This window comes from Psammomys obesus, unplaced genomic scaffold, assembly GCF_907164565.1.
Source record: "Psammomys obesus unplaced genomic scaffold, mPsaObe1.curated_primary_1811, whole genome shotgun sequence".
Classification (NCBI taxonomy): Eukaryota; Metazoa; Chordata; class Mammalia; order Rodentia; family Muridae; genus Psammomys; species Psammomys obesus.
This window is the reverse complement of record NW_026596149.1, coordinates 12,187,307-12,208,952: the sequence shown is the minus strand read 5'-3', so window position 1 is coordinate 12,208,952 and position 21,646 is coordinate 12,187,307. Positions and strand designations below refer to the sequence as shown.

General features: G+C 50.0%; 1 long non-coding RNA gene across 6 annotated transcripts; it reads right to left on the bottom strand.

Annotated features, from left to right (window-relative positions):
• Positions 1 to 2,437: 2,437 nt before the first annotated feature.
• LOC129666559 (uncharacterized) lies at positions 2,438 to 11,307 on the bottom strand. Of its 6 annotated transcripts, XR_008718605.1 has the most exons (6): positions 11,266 to 11,307; positions 10,477 to 10,567; positions 10,142 to 10,224; positions 9,968 to 10,048; positions 4,541 to 4,900; positions 2,438 to 3,017 (listed from the first exon to the last, which is right to left on the bottom strand). It is a non-coding gene; the product is annotated as an uncharacterized LOC129666559 (long non-coding RNA). The 6 variants fall into 6 exon arrangements; XR_008718603.1 differs by lacking the exon at positions 10,142 to 10,224; XR_008718608.1 differs by lacking the exon at positions 10,142 to 10,224 and having other exon boundaries at positions 2,438 to 3,013.
• Positions 11,308 to 21,646: the final 10,339 nt, after the last annotated feature.

The window sequence follows — 21,646 nt, the reverse complement described above, 5'->3', positions numbered from 1 at the left end:
GTGTCGAAAGAACACGTCTGAAAGCAGAAAAGTAGGCATGACCATATTCAGCCACAAAGGCTCTGTGGCCCAGCCCATCTGTCTTGCCCTCTCTGGCCCTCAGTTACCTCTCTCTTTCTAAATACTAATCAATTTCTTTTACAGTTTCATACATGTACGAAACACACTGTAACCACTCTCCACTCTCACTGCCTCCCCAGCCCTGGCAATCCCCACTCCTCCCTCCAGAGTCCTTTCCCATGTTGACATCTTTTTTGTTTTGTTTTATGACCCCCACCTCTCTCAAGTTAGGCTTAACCATAACTGTGTGTTCCCATGGTCATGGAAATGTCCGATGGAGCTTGGAGGGTTTACCAGTGGACACACATCCTAAAATAACAGCTCCTCCTCCTGCCGAATCCATCAGCTCAGGAGGGAGGGGCAGGGTCCCACGAGTCCTTCTTCCACCCGTGATTGGCTATAGACAGGTCCCATCTTTCCCAGACTGTAGTTGCTGAAAGTCCATCACTGTGATGGTTATGTCATGCCCAGAATATGGGGAGAAGAAAGGGAGGCAAGGAGTACATTCTTGGAGAGAGAGAGAGAGAGAGAAAGAGAGAGAGAGAGAGAGAGATTACTGGAGGTAGAAAATTTTAAGTGTGGATAGAATAAGAGGATAGGGAAGAAGGGGATTCAGTGCAGGAAACAGTTTTCCTGCAGGGTGAGCCAAACTCCAACTTTCTGAGTCCCACAGAAAAGAGAGAGCAAGGCTCAGCCAGGTAGAGCCAGGCAGGGCAGTTAGCAGCCCCAGGTAGGGCCAGCAGCTGTTGGCAGTGTGCCGTGGGCTTCCTGATAATGACAGCTTGGAAAATAGCACCCACGTTCCCCACTGAGCTGCCAAGTTGACTGAGGGCAAGCCAACCATGGCTCTGGGATGTTTCTTTAGTGACAGGGATTTGGGGGACCAGGTAGATCAGGCTCAAGATGATCCTATCCCACTAGGATCTGGGAGCATTTGAGGATGGTGAGCACAGGCACCCCCTATAAGGATGACTGTGGGGAGGGGCAGCAGGGAGGGAGAGGCAGGGACTGGTGCAGCCGAAAGGCAAGAGTCCCAGCAACAGCCCCAGCAATAGCCCCTGGAAGCCCCTCTATCCAGCTTCCGAATTCTCATTAAATCTGAAAACTGGAGCCTACCTCAGGCTCTTTTCTCCTCCAAGCACATTTTTTTTCCTTAACTTCAGGGTAGATGTATTGTGGACGTGTGCTTTGGGTCCATGGAGTAGGGAGGGTTTCGGGGAGAGTGTCTGTTTGGGGGTCTGAAATCCCTGTTCCTTGTTAATCAGAGCTGAGAAATCACCCTCCAGAAACAGGCTTTTCTGCTAGCAATGCCAACTCCTCAGCTCTTCCTGAGAACCAAGCTGGGACCACCATCAATGGTGACAGAGATGATAGCCACATGATAGAGGCAGCTGCTTGGCCATCTCTACAGCTTACCTACCTTCAAATAGTGTCCCTCACTCACTACCTCTGCTGGCCTCAGGGCCTCGAGCTGCAGAGGTGTGGTCCCCAGTGACATCACGACCCTCTCCTCTCCTCTCCTCTCCTCTCCTCTCCTCTCCCAGGCGGCTCCACTCCAGGTCCTCGCCTAGCTCTTCATACAGCTGAGAACAGCTCCAGAAGTCACGGTGGCAGGTGGTGACAGCTCTTGGGTCAGGCCCCATGGCCTTCTTTCTTGCCCAGTTACACTTGGGTGGTCTGGCAGGCGAGGCCACCTCGGGGATGCTTGAATGCTTTGTATGGAAACCCAGCACACACCTGGCCACCCTGGGATGCTGCAAAGCTTTCTGTATGTAGGCCCAGCATGTGCCTGGCTCTCTGCTCCACAGATGAACAGGTAAGGTGAGGCATGAAGAAAAAACTACACTGAGTCTCCGCCCAGTTTCCATCACACAGCTTCTTTTTATCTAGTCTTGGGCCCTAGTTCATGGTCCGTGGACATGAACCACGTGGACAGAACCACCCACATTTGGGGTGGGTGTTCTCTTCTCTGTTAAAGCTCTCTGAAAATGCCCTCAGAGACACACCCACAGGTATGTCTCCCAGGTAATTCCAAACCCAATCTCAATACTAAAGGAGGCTGTCCATCACTCACACAGCATAACAATGTCACACTGCCTCGCCAGTGAAGCGCTAGAGCAGATGACTGAGCCCTGACAGTCTGGGATGTATCAGGAAGTTCTCAGCCCTGCTCCTCCCTCCTCCAGGGCTTAAGACCATACCCAGAGTGCCAAAGGCTCACACAAGGACTGAGGACACTTGAAATGTCTCAGTTTCTAGTGGCACCTAGGGTTGTAGGTGGGTCAGGAGAAAGGACCTTGTGAAAAAGCAGAGCTAGGGTTTGAATGTGCTCTCCATGGGTGACGTATTATAAAGTTATCCATCAACACGACAACAGTGCTGGAAAGTAGGCTCTTTAATGGGGGGGAGGGTGTCCAGAATCCGCTGGAGTGGGGGTCATTATGAATCCTCCTCTTCTGCCAGTAAAGCTTCAGGCATTGACAATGTCTCAGGCAGCTGGGGTTAGTTAGGGTTTAGGTATAAAATGGCTGCCATGCATTGAAGGGTAGCTATTTAGGGAGGCTCTATAAGGTCTGGGATGGAAGGCAAGATAAGTTGGGGGCAGCAGGTTCCTGGAGGTGCTTCCTGGAGGACTGGATCGTGTCCCAGCTCCCTCTACCCTCCCTCCGTCTTTGCTTCGTGTCTGCCATGAGAAGAGGCCAGGGGCCTCTGCCACATCCTCCCACCCCTGTGATGTCTGCCTCACCATGGGCCCAGAAGCAACAAAGCCACAGACTGTGGGCAGAAACCTTGGAGCCAAGGAAATAATCCCTTCCCTGGAGGCGTCCTCGTAGCTGCTTTGGTCGCCGCGATGAACAATTGACCAATTTGGGCTTAATGTGCCAAGATGACGAGAACCAGGTGACTAAACTGTCTTCGTCTTCATCAGCTGCATTTCTCCTCACAGTGAATTCTAGCTAACACAAATCAAAGGAGAATTTGCTTTGGGTTACCCTTTGCTATATGGTGAGGAAACCCTACTGGCTCAGCAGGAAGCAGAGAGCCCCGCAGGAGCAAAGCGAGCCTCTCACCCAGGGGTTCGCAGCCCGTGGGTCGTGACCACTCTAGGGTTCGAACAAACCTTTCACAGGGGTCGCCTGAGTCCATCGGAAAGCACAGGTGTTTGCATTACAATTCATAGCAGTAGCTAAGTTACAGTTATGAAGTACCAACTAAAATAACTTTATGGTTGGGGTCAGCACCTGAGGGGCTGTATTAGGGGGTCGGAGCGGAGCGTTAAGGAGGCCGAGAACCGCTGCTCTAGGCCTTATGACCCCCACCCCCAGCAACCTACTTCCGCCAGCGAAGCTCCACCTCCTGAAGATTGCGCAACCAAGCCCCAAGCTCACGTCTGATGCAACCCATTCGCATATCCCTAAAGATCCCACAACTGCCCGAAACAATACCTCCAACCAGGGTTCAAAACCGTGAGCCTGGGCGAGGGGCATTTCACGTTTAAACCATATTATCTCACGCTCTTGGGGTCTAGAAGTTCACAATGAAATTTGAGTTGAACTGATTTCTGGTGAGGGCCAACTCCAGGCATACAAATGCAACCCTTTGATTTCATCTTCATGTGGCGGTCAGAGAGGTCATCTCTCCTGCGTCTCTTTTCATAAGGGCACTAATTCCATCCATGAGGGTCCTGCCATGATCCAATTACTGTTCCATGGCCTCATGTCCACATATTATCAAGCTAGGTGCTTAGGTTTTATCTTATGGGTGTGAGTGGCTCAGGCTTACAACCATCTATCTAGTCCTAGTGGGCAAGAGCAGATAAGAAAATGCAAGTTAAATTGCTTGCTGCTGGTCGGGAGAGACAGACAGCCCGGAAGTTAAAAGCACTGTCTGCTCTTCCAGAGGAGCTGGGTTCAGTTCCCAGAACCCACATGGCAGCTCACAACCATCTTTAACTCCAGTTTCATGGGTTCTGACGCCCTCTTCTGGCCTCCACAGGCACTGCACATACATGGTGGCCCCGCACACAGACATTCAGACAAAATACCCATACACATAAAAAAAAATAAAATTTCAAAATATAAAATAACAATAAATAAATATCTTCCTGCCTGGAAGAAAGGGTGAAAAGGCTATGAAGTTGGAGAGCCGTGTGGTCAGGCAGGAGCAGGGGCAGAGGCAGGCTCAAGGCTCTAGCAAGGTTTTGTTTAGGGAAAAAAAAAAAACAAAAAAAAACCTGACACTGTTAACAAACACCCTGAGGCTCCATGAGTTGCCTGAGGACCTTCCAGATCCTGCAGATCCTGGGTGATTAGGAGGAGGAGGAGAAAGAAGAAGCCAGAGAAACTTGTAATGAAGAGAACCCTGTTATGAACTCAGGTCTTAGAAACAAGAGAGGTTAGTTAGGATCTACCCTTAAATGGAGTGGAGATGGGGGAAGCTTTCCCTGTCCCTCCAGCCCACAGCACAGGGGCCAATTTACCTTGCTTACCACTTTCTTTAGGTTACTGCTGTCAACACTGGGGTAAGATGGCATTAGCATTGACATGCATGTATCCTGGGAAACACTCCTTAATGCTCAGGAAGACACAGAACTGTCAGAAAACACCAGGCCGCAGGGCTGAAGAGCTGAACCGTTCATCAATGAGACCCAAAGGTGCCCATGGTGACTTTTGAACCCACCCTCCTGCTGGAGAAACCAGAGGTGGGATGGGTGTGAGTCTGAGATGAGGCAGGTTCTCCAGCTGTGCCAGATGTCAGGCCTCAAGCTGACACTTCCCCAGTCTGTGGTGTTGTGTTATGAGCAGCAGAAACAGACCAAGAAATTGTCCCTCCACAGGTGCTGCAGATGTGAGAAAAGGAGTTTGTTCAGATATTACAAGACCTAAGAGAGCACTAGAAGCCAACAATCTAAGCATCTATACCAAAGGCCACTCCCCTAAAGGCACTATAAGGAAATGTTCTAGAGGAGTTAATGCCTGGCTCGGCTAACAGGCAGAGAAATGGGAAGAAGCAAAACATCAAATTTCAGGGGACGCCATATTGGAAGGTCTTGTTCACCGGGTTAAGCAATACAGGACTACTTCTAGAGAGCGCTGGGCAGAAGGTGAAGCTACGTAGGAGGCAGGTGGACTAGAGCCTGGGTACGAGCCAGAAACACATCTTATTTCCTACCAGGAACCTTTCTGCTCAACCAGCTTTCCCCACCAGGGCTCAGCATCCAGAGACAGGCGAGAGGAATTTTCTGAAATAATTAATGGCCAATACAGTATAGAACCCAAAGGAAAAAGATATTAAATAGATGTTAAATGTGACATGACATTTACAACCACCAATTAAAAATTCAATAATGGAGAACAAAATGCTTTCCAGTTATTTCTCTTCAGCAGAGATGCCTCTTTTGAAGAAATTTGTGTCTGTGTTCAGACTGAGCCCAGGACTTGCACATGCTAGGGAGGTCAAACTCTTATCAAGACACATCCTCAGATAGGATCTTACTATGTAGCCCAGGCTGACCCTTCCCCTTATCCTCCCAAGTCCTAGAATGGCAAGCATGTACCAGGCATAAGAACTGTTGTGATTTGTCAGTCACGCTGACTGATATAACTACAGTGAGATGTGAAAGAAAACCGTTAAATTGCCTTTTACAAAAAGCCAGCCTAGTAAACCCAACAACCTTTGTTTTCCTGTGAGGTTTGGTGAGGTTTTTTTGGGGAGGAGACACTGGAAAAGCATTCTGCTCTGCCTGGAAGAGGAGAGCACAAGCCAGGTGGGCTGAGCACTTTCTGGGGGCAGGGAACCTCAGGAACACTCCTGGGGAGAATGACAGAAGTAAAACACGACCTGATCTCCAAGTAGCTTGCTGTGATGTAATCCTCTGTCTGTCTCCCCACAAAGTCTGTGGGTTCTCTGCTCACCAGCACTATGTGCAAAGGGACTATTTAAAGTAGTTTCCAAGTTGGGGAAGGGTAAAACTAACCAGCGCTGGGGACAGGGGGTGAGAGATGGTGAATATCCAGTGGATAGAGCCTATTGTCACTGCGCTGGCCACCGCATCCCAAACACAGGGCTATGCAGAGAGGCAGGTGACCAGTGGGACAGAGCACACTGGGGAAAAGCGGTAGACGCCAGCAGCACACAGCTCTGTGACCAGCTGAAGCCATCAGCTGCTTGCATCCCTGATTATTCCATTTGTGTGGCACTCGGGTTCTCCTAACTCAGCAGGCCAGCAGCGGCCACAGGAAGGACAAGAGAACAAACAACAGCAACCAGGGGAAAGTTTGTCATGGGAGAAAAAAAAACCATACACACACAGAGACAGGATGTATTTTCACTCCAAGCTCCGCTCTGGAAACCCAGCTGCTCACTCTGTATGTTAAATGTTAGCTCATTTAAAAGGAAAGAAAAAAAAAACACATCCATATCTACATAAAAGCGGCTGAAATCATCTGAGAAAGACCTCCCCTGCCTGTCCCCCACCCTTCCTGCACCCCCCTGACTCTCCTGAGCTTGATACAACTACCAATAGAAATGGAAGACTGTAATTAAAGTGAGGCCAGCTGATGTTGCTGTTCAAATTAGACTCCTTAAAAAAAAAACATTTTCAATAAAGCGAGGCTACACTCAGCATGCTTTAGTCATTACTGTAGCATTTCTCTTCCAGAAGGATTAACAAACATGAAGTCAGGGTTGAGAAATTCTGATCAAACAACGTGTTTTAAAGGGCTTTCTTCTCCCCCCTTTCATTAGCACTGTGCTGTGATTCAGTTCAATGTGTGACACGGATACGCACATGCATGCTGTGTCACTCGTACCTGGAGAGGACAATGAAACCTTCCGTGGGGTTGAACATCCCTTTCAGGGCCTGTTGGGGAAGAGCCTTACATATAAAAATGTAGGTGACAATGAATGGCCCTGTATATAAAAACATGCGCTGATTCCATTGTGAGGGGGTTGGCATTGAATTCGGGAACACAAGCACAGCGCGCTGGTGCCCTCAAGGACACTGAGCCGGGCTTGGGGGCAGGCCTTCTCGGAAACCAGGGAGACCGGGCAGACATGAGGAGGAGGCTTTCCTGGCAGCAAATGCCAGAGCTCCAGAACAAGCCCAGCACCGCTGTCTGGGACTCTCTGTCCCAGCACAGGGCACTTCAGTCTAGAAACGAATGGTAGGAAAAGGAGGGAGGGAGCAGAAGGTAGGAGGGCGGAAGGAGGGGAAGGAAGGGTTGCAAATGAGTTTGATCTCTTTCAGGAGAGATGAGCTCAGACCAGCTTAACTGAAAGAAGACATTATGTTTTCTCTATATGTGTGACGTTAAGAATAGCAGGGAGACTGGTTGGAGAGGCAGGGGCTGAGGAAAGGAGAGATGAGCATCAGTGAAGGTCAGTGGGGTTCATATGAATAGGAGTTAGCTCATATGCACAATGAAACATACAGCATATCAATATATAGACAATGATTCCTTAAAAATGCAGAACGAATGAAGGGGACACAGAAGCAAACCATGAAGAGGTTGCAAAGTATATGTGACAAGGATGGGTTTCATACCTAAAGGGCCTAGAATCCAATGTGGTCTCTGACTGAGTTAGCATAGAGGTCAGCCATAAAACCCATGTGATAGCCCCTTAAAAATGGGTACTGTTAACTGGGAACTAAAGATAAAGGCCTAGGGATGGAGAGTCTGGGATAAACATCCTGAGGAATTTGGGGCAGGTCTGTCTGCCCCACAGATAGCAAAAAATGTCACCAGGTCCTTAACAATACCTACTTCCAGCTTTCCAGGCAGGAAAACAGGTATTTTATTTCCTCCATTTGGAAAGGCCTCTGGGACCCTGCATGTTTAACATTCCTGGTTTCCCTAGTGATCTGTGGGTAGAAAGACCTTTGTGCCCCCAACATCAAAACCCATGTAGTATAATAAATTATATATATATATATATATATATATATATATATATATATATATATATATATATAATTCTAATATATATATTAGAAGCATCCATGGCAAAGGAGGAGGGGATGAAGAGCCAAGGAAATTGATACAAAAGGCCTAAGGAAATTCCTAGCACAGGCACTAGCAAAGCGTCCTGCCTCAGTCTCCTCCCTGCCATCGGCACCACCCATCCTTCCTACTCCACAGTTTCATTCCTCTCTCCCACACCCACGTTCTTCTCTCAATCCATATGGATGTGTACAACGAGTCCACGGTCAGCCTTCAGCTGCAGCAGAAAAACCCAGACCGCTTCAGAATCCCCAACCAGCTTCCCCAGAACAGGAACTGAGCCAGCCCGCATGCGCACATCTGTGAGGCTGAGCAGCATCGATCCAGCGGGATTTCTAGGCTGAAGAGGAAGTGTAAAAGAGGATATAAAGGAAACCAGTAAGAAAGGAAGAGAAAAACAAGGGAGGAGGCCAAGGAGGACTGAAGAATGTGTTTTTCATCACACTCAGAGGAAGTGCGGTGTTCCCCTCGCCCTCAGTGAAAGGATAAAACATGACAGGGGAAAACCTGGCGTTAGCAGACTTCCCCTGAGGTGCCTGTGGCAACCTCTGGAATTCCCCCTCCATCTGTCCCTTATTCAGTAGCTACCACATAAGAGCAGCCTGACAGTACACCCACAGAGGCTCTGGGGAGCATGAGCTGTGGGTGAGGATGATGGTCCCACCGTGACCTAACTTCCTGTCAGTCTCTCTCCACACTCCACCTCCACTAACACCTTGTCTCTATCTTTTCCAGAGTCACTTCACTGAAGACAAATCCGAGCAAATGACGGAATCCACGCTACCTTTCCCTTCAGTACTCTAAAACCCTACCTTCCGTTTACTCCCGAACCATTCACAGTGCAAAGGATGGAAGATGCAGGGGTTAGGGTCCTGCCCCATGCTCCATGCTCCATGCCCGGTGCCCCGTGTCCTCTGCTTCTGCAGCAGAGGCAGTTCGCACGAGGTGAGCAGGCCTCTAGCTCCGGAGACCCTCCTGTGGTGTTTTCAGATGTGCTCCTTTGCTTATTCTGCTGGACACATGACAAATTCTTCTAGATACCAGGCCAGGCACAAGGCACCAGCAGTACAGCCATTAGCACCACAAACCCCAAGATCTTACTTCCACAAGCACCTCAGACTCGTGAGGACACACTGGGGAAACTCTACCAGGTAAACCAAGAACATGGAAAGAGTATGTTGTCTGCAGGGAGTGAGGCTGCGGATGAGTCAGTGAAGGTTCCCTTGACTGGGTGGAATTTAAATCGATCAGAAAACCCATGCATTAAGGGTTGCTTAAACAATGTACCACCTCCCTGTAAGAACAGCAGTCAGGAATTAGGTTTCAGCCTAACGACGTATCTTATGATTTCTTTATAGCTCGTTCATGATAAGTCAACCACACCTGTGAGGGTCTGTCTTCAAATGCAACTATATCTAAGGTGTGAGTGATCAGGACTTCTGGATATGAATTCTGGAAAGGTCCAATTCATCCCATAAAACTCTGCTTGGTGCCGATCTAACTGCTGCTTAGGAGAAAAGCTATGGACAGGAAGCAAGACTCTGAGAGAAATGGAGCCCCCCCCCCAGCTTGTATTATTTTTATGTGTCTGTGATAAAATACATGATATAAATACCTCAAGGGAGAGGAGACATATTAGGCAGATGGTTTTAGAAGGCTCAGCCTGTCAGAACAGCTCACCGCGTGTTTAACCAGGGGCCAGGGAACACAGAGAGAGAGCGCTGGTCTTCAGCTTTCTTCTACCTGCCCCTTTATATTGTCTCTGGACTACCAGCCCATGAGCTGCTGCCACCCACCTCAGGAAGGGACTCTCCACAGAAATTGATCTCCGGAAATACTCTCTCAGGCAGGGGGAGATGGCGTTCGGATCCCTAGCACCTGCAGGTGGCAGCGTGCGCTCTTACCCAGTGCTGTGGAGAAAGACGGGAGGATCCCTCAGGTTTATGGACAGCCAATGGACCGCTTCAAGCTCAGTGAGACACTGTCTGAAAAGGTAAAGTGGAAAGTGATGGAGGGATATACCACACACACACAGAAACTCCCCTCCCTCCCAGACTTACCCAGGGTTGGGTCTATACCTCAGTGAGTTGAAATCCCGTCACACTGATCATCATTAACCACCGCACCGAAGAGAGTTTTTAAAATTACGGTGATGATTAAGCTGAGGAAGCAAGAATCTGGGACTCAGGAGTTTGACCTACATGGACATGTCTTTGGGGAAGGTGACATTTTGAGGAACATGGAAGCCTGCGAAGGAACCATCTACACCCAGCAGTGTGAGTGAGCGTGGCCTGCAGCTGGGGGAGTCCCCAGGTTCTTCCCTACCACACTTTTCATTCATTCTTCCTCCTTCATCAAGGGCGTTATTTACCAAGCAATTCTGAACAAATGTAAATCAACCTTCAGTATTTACCCAAAAGACTCCGCATCAGTGCATCACAGAGCTATTTGCACATCCATGTTTACTGCAGCACTATTCCCAGCAGCGAAGTCCCGGAACCAACCTAGGTGCCCAACAAGGGAGGAACAGATAAAGAAAAGGCATCCATACACGCCGGAATTGTTTAGCTATAAGAAAAAAATTCCACTTGCAGGAAACAAACACGGCTGTAGACCATCATACGGGTGAATCAAAACAGTCTCAAAAAGACAAATATTGTAAATGTTATGCTGAAACACGGGATTATATATGTGCAGATAGCACAAAAGTAGCAAGCAGACATTGTCTACGGGAGTAAAAGGGACCAATAGGAGGGAGGAGGGGTGAGAAGAAGCTGGAGCAGGGAATGGGAGTGAGACACTAAAAGTCCGTTATATCCACGCCCTGCCTGATGTCACCCAGCCCAGGGGAATACAATGTCCATCCCATAGGCAGATGGATAATATTGATATAAACAGATGAGCACCTTGCTCGCTGTGTTCTCCGTAGACCCTCACTGACACGGCAGGCTTTTCTGAAATGGGGAAGTTTATGCCAGACCCAGAGAGATAGCCAGCGATGGAAAGGGCAAGAAAAACAAATGTTGTTCCCACTAGAAGACACAAGTGCAAAAGCCCTGAGGCAGGAAAGGGTTAAGTAAGCACAAAGAAGCAGAGGAGGTCAGTGTGAGTAAAGACCCTGATTGGAGGGGAAAGGGATACCAGAGGAGGGCAGGAAGGGTCAAGCAGAGCCAGGCTGTGGCTGGAAGACATTTGAACACACCTCGATGACGCTAGAAGCTGGAAAATAACTAACAGAACAGCAGTGAGCGCCTCGGGTGAGTGAGGACTTTGACCTTGGGAGAGAAAAGGGGCAGTTCCGTGTTCACAAATTCAGAGCCTATGATGGAAGCCTGTGGAAGGGGTGTGTGTGTAGGCTGAGAGGCTAAATTAGTTCAGAGATGAACAAATGAGTAATCAGCTACGCATTTGACAAGACACACTGGCAGGCCTGTTGTTTTGTGTAAGGGCTGTCCTAACATAGCCACCCATGCCCCTTGGCTATCTGGTACCTGCAGCAGACTAAAGCACCTATTACCATGCACAAGTAGGCCACTGCGCTACCCATGGTCAAACCAAACTTTTGCTGCAGAACCTTTTGAATTAGGTCTAAAAGCTGGGGGAGTGTGATTAGTGTGAAACCGCAGACCACAGAGCACGCAGGAACTGCGGCTGAGCCAGGTCAGGAGGAGGGAAGACAGCAGTTCTGCTTTGCAGTGGGACTTCTCCATCTTCCCTCCTGTTCCTCCGCCCTCCCTGCCTCTGTTCTTCCTCCACACCAGCCCAGGTACCTCTGGTAGCCGGGGTACACCCACCTCTGTGGACCCTGGGGTCTAGACTAAAGTCCACTAGAATAACTGGGCCATTGAATTTGAAATTAAATCGCCCCCACGGGCCTTCTCTTTCCAGCTAGTGAGCTCATCACGGCTCAGATAATGGAACAGCTCTTGCCACTAATGGGCCATGAGCAAGTGAAGGAGGGAAAAATGCCCCTCTATGACTCCACTACGGAGAGACAGGAGGAGAAGGTCACTGACAAAAGCACCAAAGTTTTTAGTGTTTGGGAAGAACCTTCCTGTGACTAGGGAGGATCTAGAGCATAAAAAATGGACTCACCGGGATGTGTTTATAGACAGAACAGACATGCACTCCAGAGACTTAAGTCCAGGCTTCTGAAATCTACCACCCTAAAAGATCCCACTGCAAACCCATCCACAGACAAGAGCACGGGAAAGCCTCTGAGTCAGAAGAAACTTTAGAGGCCGTGGAGGCTGCTTGCCATTGAAAAGTGGAATGCACGGAGACAACCTAACGTGGCTTGACTTGGACCACAAGGGCCACAGGTGTCAAAACACACAGGTGTCCCCCCTCCAGGAACTGTGAGGCCTCTGACAGGGACTAGAACACTAGGAGTAGCAAGATTTGCCAGAAATGGCTAGGCTCACCAGGAGGCTTCTGGGATTCAGTTCTAGAGCACATCTGCAGCTGCTAGCAACTAAGAAAGTGCTGGGTACGGAAACCTTCTGAAGACTGGACTCCGCTGATGCTTCTTCCAGGGCTAAAAGGAAGGCCCCTTCTTGCCTGTCACCCAGGGTTATGTGCTTGGAATTCTGATCACTTTGAAAAGGTAAGATCTAGTCAAGGGAGGGAATTAGATATGAGGGTATGTAGGCAGAGTCAGGAAAGCAAGAGTGCCCAAGTGTGTGTGGACTAGAAAGGCTTCCCTGGAGGGATGGTAATAGCAGCAAAGTGGGCATCGTCACAGCTGAGAGGGAATGCCCAATGCCTTGTGCACAGAAGGTAAACTGTTCCTGACTGGTCCCATGACAGTCACTCAGGCCGGACTGCGCTCCAGGCCCAAAACTGCTCAGGGTTGCTTCCGTCATTCTTAGTGGGGAGCACCTCTCTTGTGCCCACTAGCATTGGGAGCAACACAGAGACACATCTGAATCTCCCCCATCGAGGAACCTGCAAAGAGACGGCACACATCCAGAAAACCTACTGTCAGAGAGGCTCGGAGGGGGTGTTTAGAGCATGGGAGTTACATGGAGACACAAACATTTCACAAGCTATGGCCTCAGTTGTCTTAATTAGATCCTGTGTATAGTGGACCAGGAAAGGGGTCCATCACTATGGCAACCAAGTGGAACACAAGTAAGATCAAGAGGCCCTGAGAGTCAGAAACCTCTCCTCAGCCATCTCCCCCAAGGATGTCCTAGAACCTACCAGGAGCAAAGGTGGTAACTATTATAGTTTGGCTGTGAGATGTCTGGACACTTGGCCCCGAACATAGTACTGTTTTGGGGACCTTTAGAATTGTGATCTGGCTAACAGAGGTGGGTTACTAGGGGTGGCCCTTGAAGGCAGCATCCACTTCTGGTCCCAGCCTGGACTTTCTGCACGCTGACGTGTTACCTTATAGTCCTGGAACAACCACTCCAACTGATGTGCCTTTCCACTGTAGCCAACTGACATCCTCTGAAACTACAGCAATAGAAATCCTGCCTCCCTCGAGGAGCTTCTGTGGTGCATTGTCAGTGAGGAGGAAAGTAAGAAAGGCGGTCACCAAGGAGAAGCTTGACCAAGCTTTCCCAGCTCCCAGCAGCTGTCCACTATCATGCTCTTCCCTACTGCCACCTCTCCTAATCATTAAGAACCTCCGTGTTCCTACTCATCTTAGAGGAAAGCCTCTGGTTCACACAGTATTTAAGACGCTAGAAAAGGGTTCGAATGGCAGGCCACCATCTCTGTGCTGTCCTCCTTGAAAGGCTTTGGCCCACATAGGGAAGTCCAGTGACCCCAACACTGCTAGGCCTCCCACTTCAGAGGAAGGGAGGAAACTCTCCCGCCACCCACCAATGAACGAGGCTTTAGATTACCTAAGCTTTGCTAGAATTCCCCTAGTTTCCTATAAAAAGGCCTGTGCACCTTTGTCTGGGGTCGCCATTTTGTAAAATGGTTTCACCCTTGCATGCAGGTTTTTTTCAAATAAAACACTCTTGCCAAGCACCACCATGTGGGTGGTGCTCTCCGTGCGGTGATTTCGGATTTAAGGTTCACCTCCAACCCCCGCAAACCACCTGGCTGTGGGCTTGACCCTGAGATAGACCCTGGCTTCAGGGAACGCTGCAGGTGGCTATCTAGTGCAGTGGTTGCCATTCTGGGGGATCTGTGACTCCTCAAGGCGGGTTAAGTCCCTGAGTAGGGCTGTTTTCTCTTGGAGGCCAGAGCCATTGCTTCTGGAGTCCTCTTCTAGGGAGGGCCTCTTTGCTTTCATATCTGCTAATATCTAGATGGGGATCGGGGCTGCTTTCTCTCACCATTGCTCTTGACCTGGGACAGGGGTCACAGAAGGCACTAAGGCCCCAAGAAGATTATTGTTGGATGTCTGTAGAGATCAAGGCCCCGTTCTCCAACCTCTAGCTGAACCTCAGAGAGGGTCAGGGCCTCAGGGACTCCAAGTGATTCTGAGTCTGGCTTTGAGACTGGCTTACTAAAGGCACATGTATGATAATATACGCACAAGGACACATGCATGTTCACACCTATGGGAAAGCATACATATACCCCACCTATATGTACAGTGATAGCAGCAGACATGCTAATCTCTGGCCTCCACATGCAACACACACACATACATGTGCTCATGCACACGCTCACACACACACATACACACATACATGTGCATATAGATACACATACACACATATATACACACTCATACGTACATGTATACATACACACACACAGAGTTAGAAGCGACTTCAGCGGAATCTATTTGGACAGTGCACACAGCCAGCCTGAGCAGAGGTGGATGGGCCGTGGCTCAGAACAACCCGCTTGTTCTAATGCTTTCACTCCTCTGCCCTGAGCAGAGAGGCCCCTAGCACCTTCTTGTCCCATCTGCCAAAGCACACTTCCATAGCCGCCGGGGGGTGTGGCCAGGCCCTCCTGAAATCCACGCCCGCCAAGCCCACTCTGGCTGTGTCTGTTTCCGGGGCCAGCTTCAAGCAGCACGCTGTGGGCACGTGCCCGCTGAAAGCTGGTTTGCAAAGCAAACTCCATGAAAACAATACCCAGGTGCGCACAGAGGGAGCCGCACCAGGGGCTGTAAAATGCACAGGCGGGGATGCGTCCAGCGCCGTGCCCACTTGGTCTCAGTGGCAACAGCATGGGAGGTAGCCGGGCGCCCCCACACCTGAGCAGAGCGGCTGGCCTCCTGCTCCCCGCAGGTTTGCCTGAGCTTTCCCGTCGCAGCTCCTGTCCCGCAGGCTCCCAGGGCAGAGGGGTCTCCGTCCTCTGTGCCAGGTGGGCGCCCCACAGAGATGGGCTCTGGTAGACCTCAAGGGACCCAGAAAATGCCCTATGTGGCGCTTGCCCCGGGGACACAGTGGAAAGGCTGAGCACAACCTGCGCACATCCGTCCATCACGGAAGGAGGCCAGTGCTGGCCCTGGACAGCCCTGCCTGGGGGGATCCAGGAAGAGTCCCAGGCGAGGTGACATTGCAGCACTGAGCAGATGGGCGGAGAACATCTCTCAGCTCCCTCGGGCAGTTCGCCTGCGGTCAGGATCTGGGTCGCGCCAGGCCGCTTGGTTGGTAGCTCCCTGGAGAGAGCTTACTAGCTCAGACTCCAGTGAACTTTCTTCCCTCCGTTCCGCCCTCGCTGAGGCTCTGACTCCGGAGTCTCTGCCTTCAGAAAATGCTTCCTGTGCACACTGCTTCTCCATCTCCACTCTGGGAACTTGGTGCAGACACTGGCTTTTAATTTGATTTTTGTTTGACTTGGTTTCTCATCGCCGGGGGAAACACGAGTGTCAGGAAAACAGTGAGTGACATAGTCAGCTTCACTAAGTTGTTTAGGGTGCTCTTCATCTACAAATGTTCCTATTGTAATCACCAAAAGATCAGGGGTTTAGACTGTCCCTGGTTCCAGCGTCCTTCCCACCATAACGCTCAACTTCCGGACGTTGTCATACAGCCAGTCAGGGACCCCACAGTCTGCATTTGCTGGCTGGATCCCCAAGATGTCACCGAAGCAAGTTCCGCTCCCTGAATTTCCTGAAAATTGATCTGTAAAATTAAAGAATCTGATTTAAGTATGGCTCTGTGGGTCTATCTCAGGGTCAAGCCAGGTGGTTTGTGGGGGTTGGAGGGGAACCTTAAATCCGAAATTACGGAGGTGCACGGAGAGCACCTCACACATATGCAGTTGGCAAGAGTGTTTTATTTTGAGAAAACCGCATGCAAGGGTGAAACCATTTTACAAAATGGCGACCCCAGACAAAGGTGCACAGGCCTTTTTAAAGAAAACTAGGGGAATTCTAGCAAAGGCTAGGTAATCTAAAACCTCGTTGGTGGATGCCGGGAAAGTTTCCAGGGTTGATTCCTGATTGGCTTGCATCCAGGTGGATGAGATAAGGCTGCCCAGCACCATGCCCCATCCCGAGAAAGGATATCTGACCATTCCTGTGTTTATCTCGAGGCTGGTACTTGGGTAGGGGATTTTGTGGTCTTGTTCCTGGAATTAGTGACCTATGGCCTAGTTCCTGGAACTGGTGACTTTTCTTTTAAAATCAGGTCTGGTCCTAAAATGGAGACAAAATAGAGTTTATGTCGTCCTCTCAGGGAGAAGGAACTATCGTAAACAAAGCTCCACTCCACCTGCTCAGCTCTTCAGCAAAAGTTTCCAAACACTAAGCATCAGGAGGGGTTGTTATGGATATCAGGCGGGTTTGGTTTGAAGACAAAAACAACGCATCCTGAGTCTTTGAATCACACCCTGCTCCTGCCCACCAAGGCATCATCTAGTTAACAGTGGCTCAGGCCAAGCAGGGCTGAATGATCAGCACTATGACAGCAGCCTAGGGCTGAGGAGGTGGTTAGAAAGTAAAGTAGCTGCCGTGAAGGCACGAGGACCAGAGTTTGGATCCCAGGCACCTATGTAAATGAAGGATGAGGATGGCAGCCCACCTGTGACCCCAGCATGCAAGACACAGAGACAGGGGATCCCTAGAGCGAGCGGGCTAACTAGGTGAATCAGGGAGTTCTGGAATCAACTGAGAGAACCCATTTTAATACATACGTGTGTATGGTGGTGAGTGATCAAGGAAGACACCCAGGCCAACATTGGGCTTCCATGTAGACACATGCATGTGTACCTGAATGTATACAGGAACACCCACACATGTGCAAACACTTATGAACACATGCATGTACATTGCATACATACATACCAACGGTGGGGGCAGCAATTCAAGTAAAAACAAAGCCTTGACTTCCCCATGGAAGACTGAAGGGAAGAGAGGAAAAGCCTGGAAATGAGCATGTTTACAGCACCCTACAGATGGGCAGGGAGGAAGTCCAGAGAGTGGGGCTGCTACATATTAAGTGACTGTGCATCCTGTTTCACCTCCAGGGAGCAGACTGGGCTACAAGGTTCAGAGGACAGAGGAGGAAGGTGGGCCACGTCCCAGGCTCTGGGACCATGGGAGGGAGCTGAGGCTGAGAAAAAGGCTCCACACCCAGGAGCTTCAGAAGATGGGCTGCACCCACACGACACCAAAGGGGCCCTTGATTATTTTAGGAGTAAGCGGGCCTGGAAACAGGTGGGGATGGATGGATATGCACTCTACTGTGGAGATAAATAGGGTCTCCGGTTGTTGTATGCATTGCTAACAGAATAGTATTGCCCAGTTCCCAAAACGAGCTGAGCGCTGGCAGACATGCCTGGGCAGACAATGGCTCCACAGGTGTTACTGACGGGAGGAATTGCCACTAGAGGAGAAGTGCTGTGGCCTTTCATGATCTCAAATCCCGAACCACTTTCAGAGGATAGCGGGGGCAGAGAAGAGGTTCCGGCACTGAGTGCTCTATGTGGTCACATAACAACCCTTAATAACAGAGCACAAAGCCCCGGGCTGCCCTCTAACAGAGGCTTGGAAACGCTGGCCCCCACTTCCTCTACAGGCTTGCTGCAGGAAGAGAGTGTGGGTGTGGGTGTCAGCCTTCCCCTGCTGCCAGGCTTGCCACCCACAGCGACCCAGCCTGCATTCTGACTGTCCCCGCAGGCGCCGTGGGCTGTGCTTGGGGTTTTTACCCAGCCCCTGTGGAACAGGCTTGCCCATGGCACATGTTGGTTTCCAGGCCTTAAATGAAGATGTTCTCAACCTGTAAAGGACTGCCTCTGTGCTTCAGGGAACGAGTCACAGGCTGTCTTCCTACGGTTTGCCCCATAGAGATGTCCTAACTAGGCCACTGAAGAGAGGCAGGTGTCACTGGGCCAGGCCTCCTGGAAAGCGCTGACCAGCACCTTAGAGTGCTGGTCACCTCCATCTCTGAGGTCCCAGGAGACTTATCACCTGCTTGCTTTGTGTTCCAAATATTTTTAAATGAACCAAAGGCCAGGATTCTCTCTGCTCTCTCAGGAAAATTGCCCTGTCCATGAGACGGGATATCACCAAGCTAGCACATCCATTCTCTGCTTTCACACCAGAGAGGCTGGGAGCATCCCAGAAACATGGCCATCTGCCATCTCCAGTACCGTGGGACCAGGAGAGCCACACAGAGTTGCAGAAGCAGTGAATCGCCTCCGGCCACTGGGATACCTCTGGTGCTCACTCTAGATACAGCTGGTTTCTCCTGACATTCCACACCCAAGCCCCTCACTTGGCTAACTCAAGACTAGCTATGGCCAGGACTCTTTTGTGTGTTGGGTAATTGGTTAGTTCTAGAAGTTTCCTTCTTATCCACACTAAATCCTGAAAGCTAATAATGCTAACAGCCCTACGGAGCCCTGGAAGGAGGGCTCAGCAGTTAAGAGCACTTGCTGGTCTTCCAGAGGACCTGGGTTCTTTTCCACCTCACACATGGCAGCTAAGAAACCCCTGGAGCTCCAGTTGCAAGAGATCTAACAATTTGATGCGACCTCCCATGTGCACACAGCACGCACGCGCGCACACACACACACACTCTCACGCACACTCACACTCACACACACACACACACACACACACACACACACACATACACACACCCTCTTGTGGAGGTCAAGGAAAAAGAAAAGAAATGGGGAGGGAGGAAAGAAAGCGGGGGGGGGTGAGGGTTAGAAGGCAGAACACAAGAGAACAGACTGGCACGGAGCAGAAAACAGAAAGGTCCTCACAGAGATCTGCAGCGGTAAACAGGAAGCTGCTCACAGGCCGCAGATGCCCTCTATATTATTTCTAGGCAGCTTCCCTCTCCACCTCCTTCTAATTTTCCTCCTCAGCCTGACCTCTCCAAGTCTTTCAAGCTCCCTTCATGGCTTTGGCTCCTTGGCTTCTCGAGAGCTCCCCCACTCTGTGTTCAGACTTGTTATTTTCCCTTGACCTACTTAAACCTGTGAGTTCCTCTCTCATTCTTGCATTCATTCTGTGATGACAGGAAACCAGGTAGAGCTGACAGCAAAGCAGCTGGCAGCTACCCAGTGACCTCCATGAGCCCTTCTCGCTCCCAAAATATATAAAATTATATTGTGTGGCTTAAATACACAAAGGTAAACACATATTACATAAGGCGACATTCTCCTCAAACCTAAAGTTTGAGGGGTTTTTATTATTATTATTATTTTCATTTTAAAAGCGAACATCAAATCACTTGCGAGAGCCCATTGCACTGCCGTGGCACTGTCCCATTTTGAAGTGTGGCCCTGGAGGACAGTGGCTGCCTTCAGTGAGCTGACCATCGGCACTCAGCCCTGGCTATTCCTCGATCGATCGTTTAGAACCCCTGTCTCTGGCTGCCACGCCAGCCCTGACCACAGAACCTCAAGGGACATGGCCTTGGTGTTCGTAGTCTATGACTGCCCAGTTGGTTCAAGGGAGGGATTAAAGCTGAGAATCTGTGGCTCTCACTCCCAGCTGTCCAGTGGCCTGAGAAGCTTTATACATACACAGTGGTAATAATTTTAGGGCTGGAGAAAGAGTTCAGGTGGAAAAAGCTCTGGCCATTCTTCCAGAAGACCTGGGTTCAATTCCCAGCACCCACAAGGTGGCTCACAATCATCTGTAACTCTAGCCCCAGGGGATCCAATACCCTCTTCTGGCCTCTGTAGGCACTGTATATATTCACATGGTGCAGAGTCCTATATTCAGACAAACATACAGAAAATAGATATAAATTAAAACCTTCAAATACACATAAAAAAAGACTTAGGTTGAGATCTTGGATGCTTAGCATTGCAAAAACAAAAGCTAAAAGCAAGGGCTGGATCGGAGCTCATTTCTCATTAACCTTGACTCTGTATAGATTCCCAGGCAGGGGTGAGGGTCTCATGAGCCCCCCCACCCCCGCTGCCTTCATGACAGGATGCTGACAGGCCCCATCTCTCTTTTAAATTATGCTGAAATGCAGATAACGCACACTGTTCCGGCCTGACCTAGCGTGTGTGGTGCGGGGCAGCAAACACCCTCACTCATCTGTGTGGCCATCATCCACACCCTTCCCCAGGCCTCTTACGATACAAAACCTCCGCCTCCCTTAGTCAGTGGCCACCTACCTCCCTCTTCCCCAAACCCTGGCTGCCACTCTGCTATGTGCTGTCCCTGCAGACTCCAGGGACCTCCTATCAATGGAATCCGGTGGCGTTTGTCGTCTTGTAACTGGTTTATTTCACTTAACATCGTGTTTTCAAGCTCATCCACATTACACCAAGTCCTGGAATCTCTTCTTTTTTCTAGCCTGCTTGTTGTGTGGCTAGGTCATTCTGTGTTGCTCATGGAGGCTGTCTCTTGTCTACTGCTGCATGGAAGCATCCAGAACCACGGTGGTACATAGGAGGCACTCGCCTCGTGATGAAGGGATGATTTCAAGGAAACAAATCTACGTGAAGCACTCTTCCAGGCAATACAAAGTATTTAGAAATACTAGCCATTGCCATAACCAGCTGTCCTCATGCTAAATTCACTCATGTCCTCGAGACGGTGGGTCTCGGGAGAGCTGAAGCCACATTTTCCTGTGTGCACATACAGAGCTGAGTAGATGCCACCAGCCAGGATTCAACATCACCTGTACGAAGTCCAGCCCCTAGCTGGCCAGACGACTGTCTGAAAAGCCACTTCTAGGAGCCAGGAGGTCCCCCCATGACTCTCTTAGCTGGTCTTGATCCCTTGGCCTTACTTGGAAAACCTCCCGCTTTCCTCCTAACAGAGTTAGCACCAAGAAGATATAAGGCAGCGGAGGCATCCAGCAGTGTGACATAAACAGCAGTGAAGAAAATGGAAGGGCCACTGACCCATGGCCCTCCCAACTCCCATTGCACACCTGCAGGGCTTTGGATGGGCCATTTGTCCCTGGAGGAGCAGAATGCCACTCACAGTTCCAGGAGATTAAGAGTGTGGTATCCTAAACACTCGAGAGCAGCTCCCTCCCTCCCACCTCCTCTCTTCTCCCCTTCTTTCCTTCTTAGTTGGCATATGTGAACGTGCACACTCATGTGTTCCTTTAAGTGCTGGTGTGTGTGTGTGTGTTCTGGTGCACACATGTGTGCGTGTGCGGAGGCCAGAAGACACGTTCAGCGATTGCTTCTCATGAGCTGTCCTCCTCGTGGTTTGAGAGAGTCTCTGT